Here is a 7,075-nt window from a genome sequence, read left to right as displayed (position 1 = left end):
GAGCCACCCAAACCCTTTGGAGTCCACATCTTGCCACAGATTACACAGAATGCTCGACATGGAACTACAGGATTTAATGTGTGCCCTGCTGGATTTTGGACTTATTTTGGTCGTGTTCTTTTCTAGTCTTCTTCTTTTTTTTTTTTTTTGGTACCGGGGATTGAATTCGGGTCCTTGCGCTTGTGAGGCAGGCAGCAAAACCACCAAGCTAAATCCCCGGCCCTCCTTTCTATCCTTCTATTTGTACCTTTTGGACTGGGAATGTTTATCTCATGCCTTTGTATGTTGGAAGAGTTTAACTTTCTTTTCATTTGTACAGGTGGTTTGCAGGTAAGAGTTTGCCTTAAATCTCAGAGGAGACGTTGGGCTTGGACTTTTCAGGAATGCTAAAACTGGTAGGACTGTGGTAACTCTTGGAGATGGACTAAACACTGTTTGCATAAAGGGACGTACAGGAATCTTCTGGGGGAGAGGGGCAGAATGCCACGGTTTGTGTCTAGATGTACCTCAAAGCCTCATGCAGTTATAGGTGAGGCTTTTCGGAGGTGGCTGGATCTAGGCTGTGTGATGTTGGGATTAAGGTTTCCCTACCCTGGTGTGGGTGGTGCTACCCAAAAGGTGGGTAGCCTAGAAAAGATAAAAGGGAGATACAGAAGGCTTTTTCTGCTTATTACTGTGCTTGCTGCTTCACTGTCTCTGCCACACCTTGGAGCCAGCCAATTATGGACTGAAACCTCTACAAACTGAGCTGAAACCTTTTATCCTTTAACTTTGGGTGTCTGGTATTTTGTCTTAGCAATGGGAAAAGTAACTAAGACAACTCTCCTCTGGCAGTCAGTGTGGTTATAGCACAGTCATTGATGTGTTTGGAGCTCCAAGAATGGTTGCTAAGAGTGGACTCACTCTTCCAGGAGTGGCTATAGTAAAATCTGGCCCTCCTGAGGTCTGCCCATGGCAGCGAATGGATATTCACAGAACTGCTGTGTATATCTCAGTGCTGATCCTGATTAGGAGGCTGCTGAGTTTTTAATCCAGTGTTCTTTTTTTTTTTTTTTTAAAGATAATGGTTTTAATTGAATTAATGAGATGAAAAGATAGGGAGGCCCTGTTTGCTACTTACATGAAAGAAGATTTAAAAAAATAATCACTGCACAAAATACAAAGGGTGGGGTTATGCTGTGGCATTAAATTTGTCTCCATGTTTTCCTTGACTGTTCAAGAGCAACTTAAAGTTTCCATGGCAAATTTGTTTTCAAAATGCCGAATTGTGACACAATTGCTAGCTTCGCATTTCTGAATACCTTTAATAGTTTCTCTGTGTTGCAATTTGTAAGTTTCCTTGTCATGACACAGTCGATAGATGAAGAAACCCAGATGGTCGATGTTTTCAATTCGATCAGTAATAACCATGTGTTCATGAATCAGGTGTGACTGAGGCAAATAGGTTCCAGCCTTGATGTTAATGAGTAATTCCAACAGGTTTCTAGGAGGCATAACAGTGGAAGTATTCAGAGGAATCAAGTAGCACTTATCCAGGTCAAGATCTAAATAGGCAGTGAGTTTCTTGTTAAAAAGTCATGAACAATGTTGGCAGGATCACTGTGTGCAAATTCCTGGACAGGCACACTAATGAATTCAACCTCACCTTCTTTAAAGATCTTAATATTTTCTTTGATTGTCTGGTAGCGAGAAGCTGGGGCATCTGCAGAAGGCTCATTGATGTACTTTATTCCACAGTAGTACACATCATCTGGTTGAAGTGCAAAATATTTGTACAGGTATGCTCCTCCTAGAATGACTCCTGCAAGCATAAATGCTAGTCCAAAGCACATGCACCAACACCAGGCTCTTCTTTGGCCAACTGGTACCACATCATCTGGGTCACTGGGAAGGGAGTGCCAAAGCTGGCGGTGGTTTTTGCCTGTCACTGCTGGTCCTCAGGCGAAGTCCAGCATGGAACCCGACTGGCACAAGCAAGAGGACCTCGGCATAGCCATCTGGTGCTGCACTCTCAGGGCTCTGGGCCCACTACACGGATGCCACCGTGTCCCACAAACGCAGCTCCTCCTATCCAGTGTTCTTGATGACTCAGCAGCGACTCAATGTCTTTATAACAAACAGTTTTCTGTTTAAATCAACGCGAGCTGATTTCTGTTGCTGGCAACTTAGAATTCTGTCTGATTTACATCCAGAGAGAATGGCTTGGTGTCTTATCCTCTCCTCTGATATTAAAGAACTAGAACCATTTCCCTTCCCCCCACTACTAGGTATTGAACCCATGGTCTTCACACTTTACACTGAGCTATATCCCCAGCCCTGTTTTTACTTTATATTTTGAGGTGTGCTCTCACTAAGTAAGTTGTCCAGGCTGAGCTTGAATGTGTGATCCTCCTGCCTCAGACTCCCAGGGTGCTGGAATTATAAGTATATGCTACCATGCCCTGCTGGAACCTCCTTGATAGAATTAATAGAATTAATAACAGAACTGAAGAATGCATATTGTCTTCCTAGCTCCTCCTACCTTGCCTTTCTTCACTCTTGTTCTTCCACGATTTTCTAGTACTCTTGCTATCCTAAGAGAGAATTCTGTGCTGTGTGAGGGGCTGGAGCTCTCCTCTCATCTTTCCTCATCTCTTTCATTTCTCATGAGATCAGCTGCTTTGTCTGATTCCTTCCCTGGCTTCCCTCTTTTCTGGGAGGATCTATTTTTCTTACTTGCTCTCAATCCCTTCCTTCTAGCTTGTCTTTCAAAAAATTTAATTAAAAATAACTTTGAATCTGACTTCCCCAAGTTCAAATACAAACCCACAGCCCAGCAGGAACAGACCTGGCCTTGAACACTTTCATGAACTCAACCCTAAGCTCTTTATAAAGGACACGACTTGAGTCAGTGGCTGTCCCCTCTAGAGAATGTAAATGGTAAGCTTTTAGATAGAGGTTTGCTCCCAATAAATATGGAAGCTTTGGGGCCAAATCCTCTGGGAGAAACTTACAGATGCCCTGACCAACACTGTAATGGACTTGGCCTAAAACTGGCGTGTTTCGCTGCTGTTTCCTGAAAGAAACACACCACTCAGCTTTGGGGCACCGCTTCAGGCAGTGTAGACCTGGCAGAGAAGGGAAGGCAAAGCTGTTTGAAGAGGAGATTTTGAGTGTGTCTTTGCCTCCTCTTCACCGCTGAGTGTATCCCCCAAGCTTGGATGCTCTGAAAGCCAAGCTTAATTGGGACAAGTTAACATAATTTAATGCTTTTTTCTTTATTAAAAGAAGAAAGATGAAAAGTTATCTTTAAGATATTTAAAGAAATTATTCTTTGGGTATGCAGATTACTATCTCAGCTTCCACAATTCATTTCCTGAAATAAGATTAGCATTTCAATGTAATACTTGTTTTTTCTCACTCACTTCTCTTCTACTCTATTTTCTATGAATAAAAAGGGGTAAGAGAGGTGCAGAAAATAGAAAACTTAAACAGTAACCATATGATATTGAATGAAGAGAAGCATTCTCAGGTTCTTGCAAACAAGGCCTGAAGACTTTTTCTCCTTGCTATTAACAGTCGTATCAAAGACTCTATAGTCTTATAAGCAACAGAAGATGCAAAGCTGAAAGCCAGACAGCTGAAATGCCCTGAGCAACTACTGCACATAAGGCACAGTGGTATACGTCCTCAGACTGCAAATGGGAAGAAATCTGAACTCTGACTTAAAGGAATTCCCAGTGAAGAAGATAGACAGGAAGTAACTTTGGACTTGATTTCATAGTAATTTTAGTAATTCCCACTGACTGAGCACTCAGTTTATCCAAAGGACTGTTCTAAATAGTTCATATACATCATTTCTCTGCATACTGCCCAAAGCCCCAGAGTACTTCCTGTTGTGATCCATATCTTACAGCTAAGGGAAGTGAGCACCCCGCTCCCCAAGGTAAATCTCTTGCCCCAGGGCACATAGCTAGTACATGGAGTAGTCTGCATTCCATTCTTCTTGGGTAGAAATGAAGTCTGGTTCTGTCTGTGAAACTACTTGGTGCATGAAACTAGACTTAGCTCTGCAGATTAATGAAAGATGGCCAGTGTTCTCAGTGCTTTTGTTTTGGTGCAGAGGAATAAGCTAAAAATGCCAAAAGCTGTAGCACAGAGCATAGTGTCATAGAATTTTGCCAAGGAATTAGGTATGAGTCTTCAAAGAAAAGAAAGAAAACATCTGTTTGAGAAAATGACACCTAAGGTGTCGCAGATAGGAGGTTTGGTTCCTCAGACGCAGAGGAGGGTTTGGCAATGCCACAAATCTGCACCGATCTGTACCTAGAAATGCTTTTAAAGCAAGCCAGATTATAAAATGTTCACCACCCCTTTCCTGCCTACTGGGGTCACAGCAACGCTGCACAGTGTGCTGATTAAAACTGGGAGCCTGGAGGAGACGCTCAGGCGGGCGTGGAGGAGGAAGGGCTGCTCCAGTGCTGTGAAGGTGAGGTAATGACAGGTGGCTCATTCCCAGACAAAACAAACTCAGGCCTTTTCTTTTCACTCTCACTCCCCAAAATGATCCTGTAAATCTCACTTAGAGCAAATCTTCTCCTAGGGAACCCTGCTGCCACTTCTCTGCCTGGGCTTTCTCCCGTGTACCAAAGACTTTCTTAGCTGATAAGTTATTGGATATTTGACACAAGAGTAAGACATTTCCAGACCCGATGAGAGGTCACCTGCAGGTTCCTGTATCCCACCTCTGAATAATCCCCCATAATAATTCATCTTTCGAGTTTCAAAGCGACTGCAATCTTTGCATAAGAATCCACTTACAGACCTTCCAGAATTGGAAATGCAGTCACATAATTGTCCAGCTTCCTACCCAGTACCCCTCCAACATAATTCCATTCATCAAATATGTGAATATTTATTGCTGTTAAATACAATTAAAATTATTATAGCAAGAATTCCATCTGTATACCAAGGAATGAACAAGAACTTGGCTGCGGGTGGCCAGTATCTCCTTTCTTATTACCACTTGATGCATAATCAATAATAAGGCTCAGAATTGGGTATGGGATGCAGGTGTCAAAGTAGGATGCAGAGTCTGAAGCTTTGATGATGAGCTGACATGCTGACACAGAGTTCCTGATGTGGGTGACTCCAAGCATTTCTTGGAGTTAGATTTGGGTTTTTGTCACAATAGTTCCTACACAATTACTCTTTACTCAATCAAAGCATGTTATACAATTACTTCTCCAATGCCAAGGAGGGAGGTTGTAGTCCTGAGGAAGGTGAGATGAACTTGACTTTGGCTGCTGCAGTGTCATGAGACATTGCAAGAGGAAAGGAGTTAATGTTACCAAAGCACTAGAGAGACGTAAGGGGGGAAAAGGCACCCCTGCATTCTATCTTTTGCTTAGATGTTTCCACGGTAATGTTTTGGATGGAAAACCAGAGCCATTTCGGTAGATAGAGGGCTTGAAGAAAGTGCCAGCCCAGGTCATGGCCTTCAGCATGTGCCCCATGCATGTTTGGGGGACACTGTAGGTGTTTATAACAGGCCTTGAGAACTGCTACGGGCCCCTTTTGTTACTTAACGAAGCTAACAAGCTGTTAGCTGCCTCTGACGCAGATTTCCCCAGAGCTGCATAGGTTACCTTGTACTTGGATGAAGACACATGCTCAGAACCTGCTCAAGGAATTACCTCTGGTCCAACAAAAGAAGTAATAACTACATATATGCCTTTCACGCCCCCCTTTTCCCATTCGCCCCACATCCTTGGAAGGCTCTTCTGAATAAAGGACCCAGACCGCATTGGATTTTAATGGAATATTTCAACCAATCAACCATGAAATGGAATAGCAGCCAGTCAGTTTATTAAGGAACAAACCAAGCACAGATTCATCAAAGCCACTATTTTGCTTCCTAATTAGTACTCATAATCATTGTGCTGGATGTTTTTTCCTCCAAAATTCATCAAGGTCTGATTTAGTTGTCACAAAAAACTTGAATAGAAAATTAAAATTGGGAAGCATTCCAAGCATGCTGGCTAAAAGCAAGGATGACGAGGCTTACCTTGCTACTTAGGGGAGGCCAATCAGAGTTTCTGATCATTTTGGGTTAATTTTTTTGACAACTCCAAAGGTCTAGGTTTCCAAGTTATGTTTCCTGCTAATGAGGGCCTGGATCGGCTCTTTCCCTGTTACAGCTGTAGCACGCTGGCTGACAAGTACTAGCTAGCATCGTAGCTTCCTGTTCCAAGGAGCACCACTTTGGTAAGGGTTGCTGGTGAAATGACGTTGTCCTCAGTTGGATGGATCTACTTGACATGACTAACAGTGAGTGTTTGAATCATCACTGGAGATGACGAATAGAGAGCTAGGAACGGACACCTTGGGTTTTATCTTGAGGAAACAGAAAACTTACTTAGAAAGATGTGGTTTCTATCTCTAAATGTTCTCACAAAGGTTCATCCCCTCCTCTCCAACCCCAGTGGCTGTCTCTGGTCCCGGGTACTAAGATCTCCTGTGTCAGCTAGACTGCAGCTGCCTCCTAAGTCAGTTTATGCTGCCTGCCTGCTCTCCAATCAGCTTCATTCTGCAGCAAGGTGACCCTGTGCAGTCTAAATAGGATCATGTTTCTCTTATCCTTAAAGCTTCTCTGGCTCCTATTGTATCTAGAAAAAAGTTCAAATCCATATAACCTAAAAGGCCTTAAATTATATGTTCCCTGTGACTTTTTCCTTGTCACTGAAATATATTTTATCCATAAAGAATATTGAGATTAGCACGCAAATTTAAAAACAGAAATGTTTTACAATAGAAGAAATACTAATTATGTAGTCTGTGAACTATAATTCCTGTGACTAAAACTGTCAAATGTTGTAATGTAATGATTGTTGAGTGGTTCCCTGTAACTTATGTCTAACTTTATACCACTGCCCTGCCTTCCCTCTTTTACTGAACACTTAGGTACACATGCGCACACACACACACACACACACACACACACACACAGCACACACACACAATGTACAGCTTTAGCTGTGGACAGCTGGGGGGAAAGATTAGCAGGGGAAGCATGGAGGGCTCCCTTCCTTTGTCT

The 7,075-nt window shown here is 42.8% G+C and overlaps 1 pseudogene; it reads right to left on the bottom strand.

The window, feature by feature from the left end:
* Positions 1-1,037: 1,037 nt before the first annotated feature.
* Positions 1,038-5,138, bottom strand: LOC101702459 (integral membrane protein 2B pseudogene; annotated as a pseudogene).
* Between the last annotated feature and the right edge of the window lie 1,937 nt (positions 5,139-7,075).

The sequence above is a fragment of the Heterocephalus glaber genome, unplaced genomic scaffold (genome assembly GCF_053883595.1).
Source record: "Heterocephalus glaber isolate CG9 unplaced genomic scaffold, H.glaber_assembly_v1.0 deba00001606, whole genome shotgun sequence".
Classification (NCBI taxonomy): Eukaryota; Metazoa; Chordata; class Mammalia; order Rodentia; family Bathyergidae; genus Heterocephalus; species Heterocephalus glaber.
Note: the sequence above shows the minus strand (reverse complement) of the source record. Positions and strands in the feature narration are given on the sequence as shown.